This window comes from Pan troglodytes, chromosome 17 (genome assembly GCF_028858775.2).
Source record: "Pan troglodytes isolate AG18354 chromosome 17, NHGRI_mPanTro3-v2.0_pri, whole genome shotgun sequence".
NCBI lineage: Eukaryota > Metazoa > Chordata > Mammalia > Primates > Hominidae > Pan > Pan troglodytes.
Genome location: NC_072415.2, coordinates 79,016,582 through 79,037,759, shown reverse-complemented (window position 1 = coordinate 79,037,759; position 21,178 = coordinate 79,016,582). Strand labels below are relative to the sequence as shown.

Sequence of the window (21,178 nt, the reverse complement as noted above, 5' to 3'; positions counted from 1 at the left end):
TGTGCATATAATCTTTAAAATTATCATATTTGTGGAATCTACAAATCAAATTAATTAAATTCATGGACATAGAAAGTAGAAGGATAGTTAAGGGTAGAGTGGGGATGGTTATTGGTTATGAAAAAATAGTATAAAATTATCATATATCCACACATATATTCATATACTAAGTTCAATACAACTCAAATTAAAACATCCATGCATTATACTTCATTGTTTTTTTTACACTGTTAGGAATGAATGAAGACAAAACTTTTGAAAGTTTTGAACTACAGCAGTTAAGTGTCATATGCTTTAATCAGAGATAATTCTGCATGGATTTTTCTCCAGAACAATTGACATTGACAGACAGGATTGATGTCTCATACCATATTATCTCTAGCTCCCTGGCTTCATTTCTCATCCTCAAAAATATCTCCTTTCTGTCTGAAAAGAAAAGTTCTCCTAATCTCCCTACTTGTCTTTCTTTTTATTTATTTATTTATTTTTTTAATTATACTTTAAGTACAACATGGAATACTATGCAGCCATAAAAAAGGATGAGTTCATGTCCTTTGTAAGGACATGGAGGAACTTGGAAACCATCATTCTGAGCAAACTATCTCAAGGACAGAAAACCCAACACTGCCTGTTGTCACTCATAGGTGGGAATTGAACAATGAGAACACCTACTTGTCTTTCTAAATAATTCTAGATCCAACTCACTCTAGAGCAACAGCTTAACTCTCAAGTTCTCATTCTTTATCAGGAGTAATAAATTATGATATAATTTCAGAAATTTCTGCCTTAGTTTCATTATAGACTAATGAAACGCCAAGTTTCATGAGGCCAAGGGCTTTGTGTGTTTTTTCACTGCCCTATATCTGGCACCTAAAAGAGAAATAGGCACTAAACCCATGGTTTTTTTTTGTTTGTTTGTTTTTCCTTTTAAGGAGTCAATGGCTTAGGATAAATTGTAATTCCAAATATCTCTGATCAATGAGTCCTAACGACTGAGTTCAGCTATTCTAACATTCCCAAGCCAATAGTTATCTGACAATATCAAGACTTTCACACCATCTTCCTGTCCCTTATGCCTCATGTCTCTTCTTAACCAGCATAAGGGCAGATTAGTCCAATAAAACTTCCCTCGAAAACAAGATTTATTCCCAACTCTCTTACTTTATTGGTTGGGTTTCCTTTTTCCCTGTCTCTTCTTCTCTCTTTCCTCTCCTTTCCCTTTCTCTGGGTGTTTTATATTTGGTATTGAATATCTTTATCTCCTTTAGTCATTTTGTTCTCTGTAGTTTGCTATCTGTAAGTTTTAATTCACAAAATATGTGTAGTATTAATTAAAACATGCATATTGTAGAAAATTTGAAAAACAAAAAAGTAAAAACATGAAAATAAAACTCAGCCATCCAATGATATCTACTCTCCTTCCACAGCTGTCATTTCCTCTTGAATTCCAAGCCATCGCTCTTTCCTGAATTGGTGCAATAGCCTCCTTATTGGGACTTATAATGTTGCTCATCTACAGTCTGTTCTCAGCAGCAAGTTCCTCCTAAAACATCAATCCTCTGCCCAAAACTCACCATACTCCCCCTTTATCTCAGAGTAAAATCCAGTGTCCATACGATGTCCTACACGTTCCGAAATAACTGGACTCATTGTCAACTCTGACCTCCTCTCCCATACCTGTCTCACTCCCGCTTAAACCACAAAGACTGCCCTGCCATTTCTCAAACATTCTGGGACTGTTCTGCCTTTTGGGCCTTGGGTAGCCCTTCCCTCCACCCCATAAATCTCCTTGGCATGTTACCTGACCTCCTACCAATCTTTGCTCATGTTATCACCTCCTTGATGAGACCTCATCTGACCATCTTATTTACACTGCACTGTATGCCACCTGTGCCCTCAAGGCTGCCTCTGTTTTATTTATTTTTGCAAAATAAAACAAAAAATTAATCTTTCTTAGGGAGTATACAGTTAGGTATCATTTGTTTTTTCTTGATTGACTACATGTCCTATAATATAAACTGCTCCAGAGCAAAGAGTTTGCTCTGTATATAGAATCTTTTTTTTTTTTTTTCACCAAGACCTAGAATAGTGACAGGACATATCAGGCCCTAAGTAAGTATGTGTTGTATAAATGAATGAACCTATCTAAATCACAGTATCATTTGGTATTCAATAAAGGAAACTTCAGGTATATTTTTTAAAAAAAAGGATTGAATATGATTCTGGAGGAGAGGGTTCTATCTAGGACCACTAAGAATGGTCCCAGTCACTGCAGAACTCACAAGGGTTCTACACCCTACATCAAACCAGGAATATGGAGCAGTTTAGATACAACTGGGAAGCAAGAACCAAGACCTGGTAAAAGTGGCCACTGTTTCAACTGCCCTGGACACTCTGAAGTCCGGTGACCACATTCGGCAATGAAATAACTCCTTAGCCACAGCTGATTCTTGACCAACAGGTTCATGTGCCTACTCCAATAGCAAAAAAACAAAACAAAAACCAGAATGGTAGCTTCTGACTCACTTCTGCCTTCCAAGTCTCAGGAGAGTGCTGGGAACTGGTAGAACCTAACCAGCCTCCTGACCTCATGCTGCAAGGGAGCTCAGAAAATGACTTTTTAGGCCTTTTAGCCACTACCATAAATGAAAACATCAGAGGAGGAGAGCAGAATGGAGGTTGAACCTGCCAACCTGCAGTGGCCACCACAATCCATTTCACCTATTATTTTTTATACTGAATATAATTATGCCTCCATGAAAGTGAAGAGGTCTTTGCAAATGTCTTAGAGATTGCATGACGGTCCATTTCATAGCTGAGCCATTAACTATTCCTTTGTCAAAGGAAACTGCATTTTATCCTATCGTTATCCTACGTTTTTCTGCATTCAATCATACACAGCCTTCTCCCAACAAAGAATTCTAATAAATATTATTTTCCTCATTTAACTCTACTTTAGGAGTTCTTTAGTTCCCCATAAAGTTAAGCTAAAGGCACCAGCTTGGCCGACTTGTTTTTTTATTCTTTTTTTCTAATTGTCTTAAGCTTTTGTTTCATGCTGTTAAATGAACTAGAGAGTTTCTATTTTGTCCTGGAGTTTGTATTTTTCCAGAATTACTAGACTGAAGGAAAAGAGTACTTTTAAGTCAATACATATTGCTGTGATATTTTCTCCAGAAATATACTAACCTGTTTGCCTATTTGAAAATGCATTCAGTACCACTGAATAGCATGTTGAACATATTCTAAACTTCTAAGCTATTTAAAGTATAAATCAGAATGGAGTGCACAAATACTAACTATACTGCTTAATAAACTGTTAAAAAGTGAACAGCCCTGCGGACCCACCTCCCACTTAGAATACAGAATGTTGCAGCACAGACGATAGATACTGCAGCCTTTCCCTTCACCACAGCGGTCACTAGTCTGACTCTTGTCATTCCAAGTCAGTTTCACTTGTTTTTGAAATGTCTATAAATAAAACAACACTGTATATAATATTTCATATCTGCTTCTTTCACCCAACATTATATATCTGAGGTGCAGCCATGTTTGTGTTTTGTTCTATCATTTCTCTACAGCTTTCCATCCTAGACATATATTACAAATACATTAATGACATTTTTGTTTATAAATGTTTATGCTGTTTCAAGTCTGGGGCTATTATAGAAAATGCTGGTATCTTTTGTACTTCTGTATCTTTTAAAATAATCGCTTGATGAATAATGACTTTCCTGCCAGTTGTTTAGAAGAATTATTTTAATGTCTACTTCAAGGTTTTATTGTATAAATATTTGTGTTTACATTTTGCTACACTATGGCCTATGTAAATTCTGACTGGGAAAATTATTGAAATTTTATTTGGGGGAAATATTTATGTTTACGATTGTTTCCTTTTGTGTTAATGGTTTTGTTCTTAGTTTGAAGTGTAAATATTTTGATACATGGTTATAATTATCAATTTTAAGTATAAATCAATATATTTTGACACCTAAAGTCTTAGCCTACTTTTATTCTCCATTCTTTCATTTCCATATTTCTGATCTTCACTAATTTAACCTTGGATTAGAGGTACTATTATAATAATTATTTGTATAATACAGTTTAAAGCTTGGCTTTTACATTTATTTTAATGTTTGACATATTTCATGTTTTATTAGAAACAGCAGAATTATCTCTCTAGACAATATAAAGAGGGGATAGTAATTGTTAGGCTAATGTCTTATTAAAAGAAGTTTCAGAAAGAATTTATTAACCACCAGTAAAGGTTACCATCTCCCTGACAGTTCAATAGGCAATCTGGTGCCCAGGGCTCACTCGAGAAGAATAGGATTATAACAATAGTATTAATATGAGCACACATTTATTAAACATTTAATTATATGTTGGTAGCACATTGTGTGCTTACAGTCTGACTGTAAGGCTTGAGTTGTTACCTTCACATTATGCTCTGGCAGTGGACTACTTCAAATACGTCACAGGTAGGGAGTAGACCACTACATGACTAGGCTTGGCTTTCATCAGCTCCTATGTGGATCTGTATGTGCCTGCAAGGTTACTGTGTTCAGCGTCTCCATATGGGCTGATCTAGCCAAAACAAAAATTAATAGACTACAAGACAGCCGGTTTTCCCTAGATATGCAAATGACAAGACTCCTTCAATGTTCATGCTGAATTTTACATTATTTCAAGGAGTTTATCTGCACCTATAGTTTTACTCAAATTAATTGTAAGATCCAAAGGCCTGTAGCTAATAATAATAAGCAGGATATTCCATAGACTCATAGACAGTCTCTACAGTCATCGTCATCATCATCATCATTATCATATTTAATGTTAAAACATTGCAACAAACCTATAAAATCAGAAAAAGAGCCTAAGGTGCTTGTTTTACAACCTGTTTTTTTTTTAGTGCTATAGTTTAAATGTTGACCTACTCAACATTTTAAATTATTTTAAAACTTCAAATATTATGAATATAGAGAGAAAATAATCACAAGGACATAGAGAGGGGAACGTCACACACTGGGGCCTGTCAGGGGGTGGGGGACTAGGGGAGGGATAGCGTTGGGAGAAATACTTAATGTAAATGGTGTGTTGATGGGTGCAGCAAACCACCATAGCATGTGTATACCTATGTAACAAACCTGCAGGTTCTGCAGTTGTATCCCAGAACTTAAAGTATAATTTTTTAAAAACTCATCATCATTCTTTGTATAGAAGTGTAAACAAGCTAACCCCAAGACTATAAACTGATAAGAAAAATATCAAGGTCAATCTGGATATATGCTACAAAATAACACATACAACCCAATTGCATTTCTTATAGTCAAGAACCAACCTAATAGAAACCATAATTCAAATAAGATGCAATTAATGTTAGCAAAAAAATTGTGTAAAATATCTAAGAATAAATTAGATCAGGATTTATAGGATATATATGAAGAAAACAAAGAAAGCCTTTTAAAAGATGATATGCATAGTGTTGGGATATTCCTTGTGGTATAAATTATCAGTGATGTAAAAATCCAATCTCTAAATTAATTAGCAAAAATATAATATTATCCAAATCATGTGGATCATAATGAAATCCTCTTTAGTAACTTAGGACAATAATGTGGAAAGTCTCCTGCCAATATAAGTGTAAAAAAAAGGCCAAGGAAATTTTGAAAAATAAATATATTGCAATCCTAATTCTATGCATTCAACTACACTAAAGTAACAATATTTAAGACAAAGTGGTAACATGACAGAAATAGACATATGATGGGTTTAAATAAGGCAGAAACCCAAAAACATGTTTAAAAGGTCATAGGATGTATAAGTTATTTGTCCATTGCTACTGAAAGTAAATTGATATAATTTTTTTTAAACTTGGCAACATAGTTGAATAAATTAAAATGTGGCCAACATTCGACATAGCGATTGCAAAAGTAATAATCGGGGATGTGCAAAGATAACCTAACTACCACTTACTGGACTTTATTTAAATGCGTTACTCCATATACTTTATAAAGTATCTATTAAAAATATTTTGCAGAATAAAATTTACTGGTTTTTAAAATATTCCTTTTCATATATGTAATATTTTCTACACTTTCCAAAATTTCTACACGAATTCACACCATTTTTATTATCAAAATAAGAACATTAAGAGCTGTTTTAAGATAACCAGTTACTATTCAAAGCATATTTAATTAATTTTCTAATATTGACATTTAAGATTTGTGAAAATTCATAAAAATGTGAAATTTTGAGCTACATTAGTCCAGCAGTTTGCTGTATACATAAATACAAATGTATCAATTACTTGAAACCTAAAACACACACAAGATATTTTATATATTTTTAAAACTTTGGTTTAATTCTAGCTATCAAGAAAAAAATATTATTTAACTGAGAAAAGTGAATTTTCTGTAAGCAATATCTCTTCAAAGCAAACATCTGTGAAAGGCATCTGTATTTCTATCGACTCTTATGAAGTAAAACCCCAATTATTGCTGTCCGTAGTAATAAAGGCTAATTATCCCCAGGAGTAAGAAAAAAATATTGATTGTGACTATGTCTGATCTACATTGGTGTCATGTAGACGCTTTTTTTTTTTTTAAATGAAAGTGGCACTACTGGGGTGTAGAATGTTTCCTCCCTGAGTGTAAGAAACACACTGTTTGTAGAAAGAATTAGTGAATGAATGAAATCGTTTGTGCAATGACCCCTGACTCTAGGCAAATCTTTACAAAATCATTAGGTAACAATGATGGTAGTGAATGAACACTACACAGAAAAGCCTTTCTGAGATCAACCTCAGAAAATGATGCCAAACCACGCACTTCAACTTGGAAACAGACCTGGTGTTCTTAGCTTTTACTTATGATTTATTAATGCCCCGTTAATACAACAAATATGCAAAATGGTATTCCTCAAAAGACTCAGAAACAGTTTTACTACATCTATAACAATCAGTGGAGACATGATTAGAAAAATTAATTCACAGTAAGTTTCAAACATTTTTATAGCCTGTACCAGCTGCCTTTCTCAAATATTTGGTTCACATATAGAATGAAAGTTCACATATATAATAAATTGCTCTATGATTTCATTGTTTTCTTAAGACAAAAATAATGAATTAAATATTTAATAATTGAATTTCTGCTTTCTCATGACCTATGAAATGTTCATAGCATAAAAGTGAATAGAAAATTTAGCCATAAAGAGGCAAAAAAGGGCATGGAAAATTTACAGAATAATCAATCCTGAAAAATTAAGAGTATGTAAGTATAGACAGAGCTGGCATTGGTGCCTCAGGTAGATGCCAACACTGCCCATTAGACAATGCATGCTGCTGCTTGTAATTTTTCCACGTGGGCAGGTTTTACATTCCATCTATTTGTTTGCCTGTTGGGAGATGTGAGTCTTATGATTCTTGGGATTTCTTGTAGCATTTAGAAGTATCTTTCAACATAAGGTATTTTTTAAATAAATAATTTTGATAGATTAATATGTATTGCCTGTATATTTTTAAAAGCCTATGTAAATGTTTTAAATGATTATTATAAATTTTATTTATAATAAAGATGGAAGTAAACAGTAACACATGTAAAGACACCATGCAGTGCTCCCGTAGATCATAAAATCTTATTTTTCTATGTTCCTGGATCATAATTCTACCTCTTCGCTTTTTTTATTTTAAAGTTTAAATTTAATGTCAATTTTAGTATTTGTACATATATTCAAATTTAATATCACTTTAAAATATAGTATTATTTTAACATTTCAAATAATGCTTTTAGTATTTATATGTATAACCTCATGGTCATTAAGGGAAAAGTATGGTATATTAAAGTTAAAAGGCATTCAAGAAAATCAGTCATTATATGATTAAGGAATTTGTTTCACATAAATAACTATATCCAATAAGAACCATTTTTAATGTCAATAAAATGGGAAAATGCCATAGAAAAAAAAGGTGGATAGATATTAAAATAATATTAAAATAATATCTTAGTGCATTTTGTGCTGCTTTCAACAATACCTCAGACTGAATAATTTATAATGAAAAGAAATTTAATATCTCACAGTTCTGGAGGCTAGGAAGCCCAGGATCAAGGCACTGGCACGTTAGGGTGTGTCTTTGTTTCTAAGATGGTCCCTTGAACACTGAGCAGAGGAACTCTGTGTCCTCACATGGCAGAAGGGCAGAAGAGAGAGAAAGTCCACTTGCCCAAACTCCATTTACAGTGGCATTAATCCATTCACGAGCACCGAACTCTCACGACCTGAATAGCTCCCATAAGGCTCCCAGTACTGTTGCATTAGGGATTAAGTTTCAACATGAAATCTGGAGGGGAAAAAGGACTTCGACCAGAGAAAGTAATTAAATCATCACAATTGCTGACAAAAGTTAGTAAAGTCTCCAAAGGTTCCTATTTGTTTTCTTTATATCAGCTTCAGTATTTTTTATATCACTTATATAGAGAGTGGCTCAGCTTTGGAGAAGACTTGATGTTGCAGCCGCTAAGATGCCGTGGATGGGATGTTGTGGATTTTGCAGAACAGTGAATAGCAGTTCTATCACCATTTTGTACTTAAAAAATTAGTATTTGAAATTTTGGTTCCAAGACAATCACCATATTTGCCATATTTTGAAGTCTCTTGTTCTGAAAAGTGTTCTTTGTGAAAAATTACACTGTACAAACATAAAAGGGCTGAGATCACAAATATTGTACATTTTTGATAACTAGCATTTAACCTCTTGTTAAATAAATCCGTAATGATATTTTACAAGTAAAAATCTATCCACAACCATTTCTATATTGTACATTTTTGATAACTAGCATTTAACCTCTTGTTAAATAGTAAATTTGTAATGATGTTTTATAAGAAAAAGTGAACCCACCACCATTTCTAAGCATCTTAGACTGATATCAGTGTACCATGTCGATGGTTGCTAAGCTACATATTTATTATTCATTTCTTAGTTTAAACCAGAGACACTGTTGAACAAGCAAGTATGACAGCTTTGGGAATGCTGTGGGTTAAACTCAGTAAGCTAGGTACTGTAATGGCACTACTATTACAACAAAAACAAAATTGATTTCTTATTTTTGGACTATGTGATTTATACATTTCCCTGAATCGTATTTGATTCTTATCTTCTGGGGTTTTTTTTATATAGACTCACATGCAGTCTCAATAAATGACAAGTTTGTTTTCAATTGCCATTATATGAAAAACACTAGAAGAGCTCCCTCCATCAAACAAGGAATTAAGCAAAATGCAATATTTAAAGTACCAAGATATTCTATTATGTATTCAGTCAGACTATTTAAGGATTAAGGACCTCCATGCATACTGTAGCAATATGAAAACTAATAAACAGACTCAATGATTTGAGTGTATTACCATTAGACTATCTGCAATTCAAATCTCACCAAAATAACATTAAAAATCTGTTGCCTATATATGTGGTTCTTTCTAAATGAAAGCATCCCATGATTAAATTCATGAATATCCTACATCAAATTGCAAATATATGTTCCTTTTCTTTTACTATTGCAGATCTTCAGAAGTCATCTGTAACCTTTAAACAAAGATAAAACATTTTTGACCGGCGTCTAAAACAATTAGATGAAGGAGAAAGATAATACTTTAAAAATGAAGAGCAAAACTCACCCGGAAATTACTTGTTAATTAAATTTGAATAGAATTATTAAAAAAGGAATCCCTAAAATTTTAATCCAGTTCAGTTAAATTTATAGTAATACATATTACATTATTCATACCTAATGTCTCTCTGTGCAGATTCCTAAAGCTAAAATTCAATTTACTGAAATCTATTGAAAATATTTATTGAGAACCTGGTATAAGTCAACTCTGATGGGATTTTATGAGATGTATTAGATAACAAACATTTTCCCCATCGTTTTGAACCAGGTGAGATAGACAAATCTGAACAGATAGAAATCAGAATGTTACCTAGAATGCTGTTAGGCAATCTGGTTTAGTTCCAGGGCAGTAATGAAATCCCTAATATTCCTGGAAACCTAGGAAGACACAGGTTTCCCTCGCAGTCAGATAGGAGTGTAAGCACACCCCTTCTGCAGACCAGCTGAGAGCACTGAGTCATGCAGATCCACCAGAAAGGAAAAAAAGGGCAGGGACTGCACATGCCTCATTCCTGCTGCTAACAACACCCACCAGACAACTTTCTCCTCTTTTTTCATGGTCGAAGAAACCTACGTGGAAACAGGAAGCAAGGACGAAGAGTAGCCCAGATCCCAAATTCTCATGTTGTCTCTGAAGGAAAGAATTCAGGATGCACTTCCCAAATCTAGTACTTTGGATTTTGTAAATGTCTATGTTCCAGCCTACTATTCTAATATTTCTAGTGACTTTCTTTTTGTAAATAAAGATATCCTTTCCAAGCATGTGGTCTTGCCTTGGCTGAGATACTAGGCATTAATTTACCAGGTGTATTTACAGGAGTCAAAGTACAGACATTGAAGGGGATAGAGAGGAGGAGAGGAAGTGGAAGGAAAGGAAGAGAAGAAAACAATCACAAATGTTTCTACCTTTTTCATTCTGATAGATTCAATTGATATAATATGTATTTTAATAGATAAGTGTACAATCCAGTAGATTCAAGCACATAGATTAATAACTGACATGCTATGATGTATGTTATTAATAAGCACTGGGTTTTCTGTGAGGGCACAAAAGAGAAACCTCACTCCAAATGGGGAAGGATTTTAAAAGGTAGAAGAAGCACATTGTTTGTTCTTTTAGTGGCTTACACAATTTTCTCTGTGCATTTAAAAGACATCCTATAGTTTGTAAAACCAAGAACTTAATGTTATCTTGTGATTTCCCTTTCCCCTTACCTAAAGGGGCAGATTAATTATTGGTGCACACTTCATTCTCAAAAAATCATAATTTCCAGAGAAAAGGGATCTATGAATACAGCAAGCGATCATGCAGTCTAATAACTGGAGTGAGTCAAATTTCGAAGTATCGACTTTCATTTTCCTGAAGAACAATTTCTGTGTATACGTAACTTCACTAGATAATTGCTGAGTGGGAAGATATAAGTGATGAATGTGTGAAAGAGGGAAATTGTAAAAAGTAGACTCGAACATAAGCCTGCAAAGTAACAATATATAATTACCAGTTGCATAAAACAACAGTAAGATGGAGAGGTGTTACTGGTTATATACAATTTGAAAATATTTTTGCAAGCACACTTAAGTCTACATACTAAGGATAGATAAAAATATGAAAAAAATAGAGCTAGTCAAAATGAATTTAATTAAAGGTTAATTAAGAATATATTTTGATAAAAGGTATTTTAATATGATTCATTACTATTCTTAAAGACACTGTTCTCGCAGTAAAGTTTCTGTATTGCAAATATTTATTGCATGATGTTCATACTTCTTGAACATGGCTACCTTGACTGTAACCAAATGTTTGTATACATGTATATGCATATATATAATATATACATACATGCTGCACAATAAAATCACATTTAACTTATCCATTGAGTCAAATTATGAAACTCATGCTTACAGTAAAACATTTTTCAATATAGGACCTAAAATCTAGGATATAAGCATTACCTTATTTACCTACTTCCCAATTATTACAGATTCCACATGTACTACATTTAACTTCTTGGAGTATTTCAGGTTAGACAGACGATGTTATTTGAAAAGGATTGATAAAGCATATTGCATTCAGAAAACATTGTCAGTATATTTATAATTTATGTGCTAGAGGCCATTCCAAGTTAGAAACAAATATAAAGTTATCCAATTCTCTAAACAATCCAGAGGAAACTGAGGTAGAAATAAGTTAAATCTCCCCAAGGGTATGTTGCAAGTAGGTGGAAAAGATGAGATTAGAAACCAGGCAGAAAAAAAAAAGTAATTAATACAATCAAATGATGAAGACTTTACATAGATATTTATAAATAATCACATAAAATAGAAAATTCTCTAAGCATATTACATCTCCAAGTTAGATGTGAAACAGAAAAATCAGTTGTTTTTATAAAAAGACATGGACAAATATTTTAAATGAAGTATTATGTAAGATAAAACATGAATATTTATGCTACTTCTAATTCAATGTAGTTCTTGTTCTTTATATTTTGATTTATTGAAATTAAAACAGTCTCAGCTATATTCTTCCAGTAGGAAATACGTGATATCTAAAAAAATTGAAAGATAAAGAAGTAAGTGTGCTTTAAAGATTTATTACTAATATTTTATCTGTTTACTATTTGAGATACAGGCAGTCTATGATTTTGACAGCATAGTTGCTAAATATTTATCACTTTGCTAATATATTTTATGAAATTCTCTTACTATGACAGCTTAAAAAGAACCTAAATTTCTTATTCTCAAATTCAATAAGGAAAACAGCCATGGCTGATGGATTTACATGAGGTAAGATTTGCTGAAAGGTAATGAAATTGTTATTTCAAGGCTATATAATTTTCTCTTACCAGAATAAATCCGTATATATAAGTACAAAATATTTTTTACTTTTGGGCAACTAAGTAATTTTAAAACCATTGATAATTTGCTCTATAATATTTCTGATTACATGCTTCTGAAATTATTGGTTAAAAACAAGGATAAATTCATCCTCAAAAAGTCCTGAAATACAAATTGATAATGTAGCAACAAACATGATCATAGTTAAAAATACTAAGAATATTTTATGTCAAACTATGAAATTGGAGAAAAAATAAAACCCTGAAAAATAACACAAAAAAACACAACAAAATATTTAAAAAGTAAATTTTGTGGCATATGTTTTATCACTGTGTATATTATGATAATTATAATACATTGTCTATCACATCAACAAGCATTATTTGGGCAACTACTGTGTACCATGTCTGCTATAGCAAATTGCAGGGATTGATCTCACAGAACGAATGGCTGCCTACAAGGAACCAAAAAAAAAAAAAAAAAAAAAAAAAAAAGATTAAAAGGAGAAAAAAAAAGAAATAAAAAGAAATAAGAAATAAATGTTAGTATATTAAACCAGGTAGTCCAGACTAAATTTCAACTGCAAAACCTCCAGAAAACTGCATAAGTACCATTTCATTGCAGAGCCCATAGGAATTAGGAAAAACCTTCAGACACAGGCAGGTAAGGGGAAGCATGAAAGCCTAGCGGGAGCCCTGGCAGCACAGGCGAGGGCCCTTCTGACGCCTGGGCTCTGCATCCATTCTAAGAAATGAGGATGAGGTGTCTGGATTCAGTCAGGAACCTGGATGGGGCTGGGTTGTCCCAGTTCATTACGTTAGCATGGCCTGGTTTTTGTTAAGGAAAATAAGCATGCTCTCTCTAGGGTTGGCCATCCAAATTTTAGGCTAATGTGTTTTCTACAGATCACAATGAACTGCAATGAGCTCACAATCTGAGCTCTTCAAATATGCAAAAATAAAAAAACAAAAATAGTATTTATTTTTCCCAGCTTTATTAAGGTATAATTGGTATACAAAAAAACTCCACATAATTAATGTATACAATTTGATGATTTTTGACATATGTATACACTCAGGAATGGAATATCATTCAGCTTTAATAAAAAAGAAATCCTACTATTAGGGAGAACATGTATGGACCTGGAAGACATTATGCTAAGTAAAATCTGTCCGTCATGAAGAATAACTACTGCGTGAGTGCTCTTATGTGAGGCGTATAAAATAGTCATAGGTATAGAAGTAAACAACAGAACTGTGGTTACCAGGGGCTGGAGGAGGGATTATGGGGAGTTGTTCAGTGGGTATAAAGTTATGATTATACAAGATGAATCAGTTCCAGAAATGTGCTACATAAGATAATGCCTCTTGTTAATAATTAAAAACTTGTTAAGAGGGCAAATCTCATGTTAAGTGGTCTTACTACAAAGATAAAATGGAGACAAGCACCTGACACCTTTTGAAGGTGATAAATATCTTCGTTATCTGGATTATGGAGAAACTATAAATTTAGACTTCAAATGGATTTTGAATTTTGGAAATACCAAATAGTGAAGGGTGTCTGGGATTTCTTTGTAATGTTTCTTACACCTGCAGTTATTTCAAAATAAGAAGTTTAAAGCAAAGTTAGTGTTGAACTATAAGGGGATTTCAGAGCTGCGTCAGAGAAGCTCAGTATTGCCTACAACTGAATGGAAAAAACCAGTGCTTTAAGGTCAGACCAGAAAGTTTTATTCAGAAATATGACTTTACCCAGGAACAGTTGGCTATACTATATGGCCTATATGTGTAGTAGGCTATATCATCTAGGTTTGTGTAAGTGCAGTCTGATGTTTACAGGACAAAATTGCCTAATAGCACAATTCTAAGAATGTCCTTCCTCATTAGGCAACATATAACTGTATTATTATTGGAATTAGTTCTTAGTGTAATCATTATCACTGTCATCATCATTACTGGTTAACTTAGATTTCCATTTGCCTTATGAATTTTGACATTTTTGTAGGAAATAATAAATTTTACAGAAATACTTAAGTGTATTAGTATTTTTTTCTGATAGTATTTTTATAGGCCAATATCTCATTTTCAATTATAATTTATACAAAAAATGACTCCCTCTTAATGGCTAATTTGAGATTACTTAAAAGAAAAATAAGGTATTTGAAACTAGAGATGTTTCCAACTCAGTGCTATGGTTTCCATGAGGATGAGCTTTTACTTTGAGATAAAGGTATTTGTGGGTTTTATTATTAATCACATAGGAATTAATACAATACAGCATTTGATCATATTTATACATAAACGTTTCATAACCAGAAATCATACATCTTTTCAACATATGATATGCTTCTTGAGGTTATGGAATATCTTTATTTTTAATTTCCATAACACCTAAGATAGTATGTAATACACAGTAAGTGTCTAACATGTATTGTAATCAAACAATTTATGTAAAACTTTTCATGAAATTGTCCTTCAACTTGTTTCTTCGTTCAAATCTAATCTTATTCATTTATAATTATGATTATTTTACCAATTTATTAAATCTTATAGTGAATTTGTGCTAAAGACTTCACGTCTTGAAACATATTATTTAAAAATACTTTCAAAAATCCTCCTTTGTATCAGGATTTGAGCACCAAGTTAGTTATTTTTTGAGGTTATATTAACAAGGCAATTTATTTTAAAGGGTATAACAAAATATACTTTATAAGATGGCAGTGTTTGATTTGTGAACATTGGGAACCACTGGTAGAGAGTCTTTATATGCTGCGATGGTTGATAGGAGAGGGCACCCAGGAGGAGAGAGGTGTTCTACACACCCAAAAGAGGCACGACTAGCTTCCACCATTGTTCAGAAGTAAACCTGGTTTGGGTTTCAGCTCTTGCAGGTGTTTCTTCCGTCAACTCTAGGAGGTGTTAACAGGGAAGATTGGGATGTGTGTTGAAAATATTTCCCTTGTGTTTCTGTCTAAGGAAAGAGAACAGCAACTACTGAACAATCACCACCTCTCCTACCTCCCCTACTGAACAAAAGTCTTAATCCACAGTCCAAAGGGAACCAAAGCAGTAGCCTATGGGCATTGGTAGATTCCACCACAGCTGGGGAAGGGTTCAGTAAAACAGAAAAGAACTCTCTGGAGGAGGGAGGGGCAGGAATCCACGCTAGGCCCATCAGTATATCTGCAGAAAGGGCAAAACTCTTGAGAAGACTACTACTCCAAAAACCCAGTTTCATGGAACCTGCCTACAACAGAGGCTTAATCAGAATATTGGGGGATATTCTACTTCCTGCCCCTCAACACCACACTACGAACATTAACAATGAGATACAGCAGGGAATGCGGCAACACATAGATTCTCTCCAGGGAACTGTGCAAAAGGTTGATCCAAAGCCAAGGGATGCGCAGATATTGAGATAAACTCTCTGATATATTAACCAGCACCTAGAATACAAAATCTCACTCCAGGAGTTGGAAGAGTCCCACACACACAGGGTAACCATAGCAATAACAAAGTAAAACCCCTGCCTAACTCTCGATTCAAACAGCACTAACTCACACACTGATCTCTTGTCGTATATGTATTTACTTCTGTATCTACTGTGCCATACAACTTGCCCAGCTCTTAACAAAGGATTGTGAGTTAATTGAAATGGCAATGAGACTCAGTCTGGGGAGATAAGGCAGTCATCAGAACAAGACTCGGATATGACCCAGTCACTGGAACTCTCAGACAGGGATCACCAGTAGACCCAACATAGTCATGAAAAGAATCATAAACTTGAAGATGGGTCACTAGAAATTACCCAAACTGACTAGTAAGATAAGAGAATGTTTAAAAAAATTAGAACAGAATATTTGAGAGCTATGGGCGAATATCAAACAGTATAAAACCACACCACAGTGTTCGTGGAGACCACATGGTGATAATGAAAATAAACCTACGTCGACCTCTCAGCAGGATTGCATTACAAGAAGCCTAGTGGGGATCCTGAAATTCCATCCCTCTCCAGCAGTAAGAGGAGTGTCTCAACTGTGGGTGATAGCATAAACTGAGTGGAGAATTTGGACTTTTACCAAAACGTGGAATTAACAGGTGGTATATTCCTTCACCCACTGAAGTAGTGTCAGAAAAATCCAGCTTTTAAAAAGCTCTAAATATGATCCAGATTTCATCACATAGTACACCAAATGTTTAGATTTAGTAAAAAATTACCCATCACACCAAGAACCCAGAAAATTTCAACTCAAATGGAAAAAGATAATCAGAGATACTGTTACTGGAAGGACACAGGTATTAAAACAATCTGACAAGGATTTTTTTTAATTTTATAAATAGTGACTGGTTTTATATATATATATAATTTTATTGTACTTTCAGTTCTAGGGTACATGTGCACAATGTGCAGGTTTGTTGCATACGTATACATGTGCCATGTTGGTCTGACAAGGATTTTAAAGAAGCCATCAAAAAACACTTCAACAAGCAATTACAAACACACTTGAAACAAATAAAAACACAGAAACTCTCAGAAAAAAATAGAAAGTCTCAATATAAAGTAAAAGTTATAAAGAATGAAATCAAAATTTTAGAAGTAAAATTATAATAAAAATATTTTAAAAATCAATAGCTCAGCAGCAAAATAGGGGGAACAAATGGGAAAAAAATCTCACTTGAAGATAAAAGAACAGAAATTAGCCAATGAACAATCCAGGAAAAAAGAGACTGGAAAGAAATGAACAGACTTCCTGAGATCTGTGGGACTAGCCTAAAAGGTCTAATATTCATTTCATTGGCGTCCTAGAAGGATAGGAATAGAAGGCATAGGTGAAAATGTACTAGAAGAAATTAACATAAATTTATAGAATTAAAAAGGTAAGCAAACAGCAAACAAGATAAACTCAAAGCAATTCATGCCAAGACACATCATAGTGAAACCTCTGAAAAATAAGGACAAACACAAAAATCTTTTAAGCAGTCAGAGAAAATAACCCTTTACCTATAGGGAAATAGTAATTCAAAAGACAGGAGATTTCTTATAAGAAACCAGAAAGCTAAGGGATGTGGCTCAAGAACTGAGGAAAAGAGAACTGAGGGAAAAAAAATGTCAGTTCAGAATTCAATATCAAGGAAAATTTCTCTTCAGGAATGAGGAGGAAAGGAAAACAATCTCAGATGTGCCAAAAGTAAGAAAATTTGTCACCTGACCTAAGGTAAAAGATGAGCTAAAAGAAGCTCTCCAAATGAAAGAACTAACCCTAGAACATCAAGACCAAAGAAAAGAAAGGGTAAAATATGGATAAATATCATCGACTTACTTCACTTTAAATATAAACACATAGTTTAAAAGAGAAACAATGGAGAAAGAATGTCATGCAGACAACAAGAAAAAGAAAAGTTGAGTTAGCTATATTAATTTAACCAATAGATAATATAGCTGGAAATCTTTCAAAAAGTTACTAAACTCACAAGATTCAACACTTGAGAAAAGCCAGCCATGTAAATAAAGCACGAAATTCAGCAAAAACCTTTTCATCCAAAGAAATAGAGTTAAAAGAAAAAAAAAAAAAAAACCTGAACTTTAGATGTTATTATTCACCTCAGAAAGATGAAGACAATGACAATGTTGTATTCATAAAATATTAAACTGAGATTTTGGAAATTAGAATTTGGTTATTGAGATTAAAATGATGCAATAGGTAGGCTGAGTGACAAAATGATCACAGCTGCAAAGGAAATTTGTTCAATCAAAATTGAGCCAAGGAACTATCCCAGAATGTACTGCAAATGATAATTTAATAGAAAGCACAAAATTAAATAAAATTGTAAAGAAACCTTAAATATCTGACTCATTGGATTTCCAGAAGATACATTTGTGGTTATGTAATAAGTAAAGCAATTAGAGATGAAAATTTTCCAGACCCGAAGACAGACACCATTTGTTATTCTGAAAGAGTATTGCAAGTACCAAATTTGACATCTCTGCCATAATACATTGGAAGAAAGTAGTGATCCAGCAATACGTGAAAGTTTTTGGCTTGAGGGAGAAGACGACATTTATATACAAACATATTCTCTCACATGATGATACCATCCATAAATTTCATCTAGAAGAATTATTAGAAGATTTTCCAAAATAAGTACATGCATACATACATACATACATACATACATACATACATATATACACACATACATAGTATAAAGAATTCAGGAGTAAACCATTGGATACAAAATTTTAGTCACCAGCCAGAAAAACCCATGATAACCTGCAGTGTCATCGGAAGTTGTTAGATATTACTGCAACATCTGCTAGTTGTTGATTATAAGGATAATATTTATAATATTCTCTAAGTAGGAGGCCAGATTATCCCAATATAGAAAACAGCGAAGAACAGATGGAGCCAGGGAGGGGGCTCATGTAAAAGGCCTTGTCTTGATGGATGGGGAATATACTGTTTAATTAACACGGGGTAATAAAAGTACACCTGTAAGTATATGTTAAATTTAAAGCAATCACTTATAGAATAGATATAGGATATATTTGCCTTTTTTTGTCTATGTTTTTCTATCATTTATCTGACCAATTTATATGAATTCCCTGTTACACTCCATAAAAAAAGAAAAGTAAGAACTTTTTCTTACTAACTTTAAATTTACAAAAAACTTCTCCCAATCCATGTATTGCCTTTTAACTTTTACCGAAGTGTCCTTCATCCACCAGAAATCCTTAATTTTTATTCGGACATAAAACCATTTCTGTTTGATTTTTGCTCTGAATTTTATGAGGTTCTTCCCCATTGTAAAGTAAACATATTCTCCTCCTAGATTTTTAAACTATTATGGTCTTGCTATTCATATATAGCAAGGTCCACAATAAATCTCAATTTTATCTTTATATATAGTGAGACATATTTTTCTCTACATCATCTACTAAGGAATGTTTTCTTTCTCTACCTAAACTGAAATGCACTATAAAAAGATGCCGTGTAATAAATAAATATATGGCCTCTCCCCTCTCCCCTCTCCCCACAGTCTCCCTCTCCCTCTCTTTCCACGGTCTCCCTCTGATGCCAAGCCCAGGCTGGACTGTACTGCTGCCATCTCAGCTCACTGCAGCCTCCCTGCCTGATTCTCCTGCCTCGGCCTGCCGAGTGCCTGCAATTGCGGGCACGCGCCGCCACGCCTGACTGGTTTTCGTATTTTTTTGGTGGAGACGGGGTTTCGCTGTGTTGGCCGGGCTGGTCTCCAGCTCCTAACCACGAGTGATCCGCCAGCCTCGGCCTCCCGAGGTGCCGGGATTGCAGACGGAGTCTCGTTCACTCAGTGCTCAATGGCGCCCGGGCTGGAGTGCAGTGGCGTGATCTCGGCTTGCTACGACCTCCGCCTCCCAGCCGCCTGCCTTGGCCTCCCAAAGTGCCGAGATTGCAGCCTCTGCCCGGCCGCCACCCTGTCTGGGAAGTGGGGAGCGTCTCTGCCTGGCCGCCCATCGTCTGGGATGTGAGGAGCCCCTCTGCCTGGCTGCCCAGTCTGGAAAGTGAGGAGTGCCTCTTCCCGGCCGCCATCACATCTAGGAAGTGAGGAGCGTCTCTGCCCAGCCGCCCATCGTCTGAGATGTGGGGAGCGCCTCTGCCCCGCTGCCCCGTCTGGGATGTGAGGAGCGCCTCTACCCGGCCGCGACCCCATCTGGGAGGTGAGGAGCGTCTCTGCCCGGCCGCCCCGTCTGAGAAGTGAGGAGCCCCTCCACCCGGCAGCCACCCCGTCTGGGAAGTGAGGAGCGTCTCCGCCCGGCAGCCACCCCGTCCGGGAGGGAGGTGGGGGGTCAGCCCCTGCCAGGCCAGCTGCCCCGTCCGGGAGGGAGGTGGGGGGGTCAGCCCCCCGCCCGGCCAGCCGCCCCGTCTGGGAGGTGTACCCAACAGTTCATTGAGAACGGGCCATGATGACAATGGCGGTTTTGTGGAATAGAAAGGGGGGAAAGGTGGGGAAAAGATTGAGAAATCGGATGGTTGCCATGTCTGTGTAGAAAGAGGTAGACATGGGAGACTTTTCATTTTGTTCTGTACTAAGAAAAATTCTTATCCTGTTGATCTGTGACCTTGCCCCCAACCCTGTGCTCTCTGAAACGTGCTGTGTCCACTCAGGGTTAAATGGATTAAGGGCGGTGCAAGATGTGCTTTGTTAAACAGATGCTTGAAGGCAGCATGCTCCTTAAGAGTCACCACCACTCCCTAATCTCAGGTACCCAGGGACACAAACACTGCGGAGGGCCGCAGGGTCCTCTGCCTAGGAAAACCAGAGACCTTGGTTCACTTGTTTATCTGCTGACCCTCCCTCCACTATTGTCCTATGACCCTGCCAAATCCCCCTCTCCGAGAAACACCCAAGAATGATCAATAAAAATAATAAATAAATAAATAATAAAAAAATAAAAATAAAAATAAATAAATATATGGACACATGAATAAAAGGGTGAATCAATGAAGCAATGCCTTAAAAAAATGGGAAGAATTGTTTAGATTCCCTAAGTGTAATTGGAAAGGAGTCGTGAAATGCATTTGATTCAGGGAAAAACAATTTTAAAAACCTGCTGAGGCCAGTGTATATGACTCATTGGAAGTAAGCCGGAAGACTGCCACAGTACATAGGCCTGAATTACTGATGGAAATACAATAGAAG

At 35.1% G+C, this 21,178-nt stretch overlaps 1 protein-coding gene across 38 annotated transcripts in view; it reads right to left on the bottom strand.

The window, feature by feature from the left end:
• Window positions 1-21,178, bottom strand: part of CCDC102B (coiled-coil domain containing 102B) — a 428,597-nt gene that overhangs the window by 168,467 nt on the left and 238,952 nt on the right. The window lies entirely within an intron of this gene.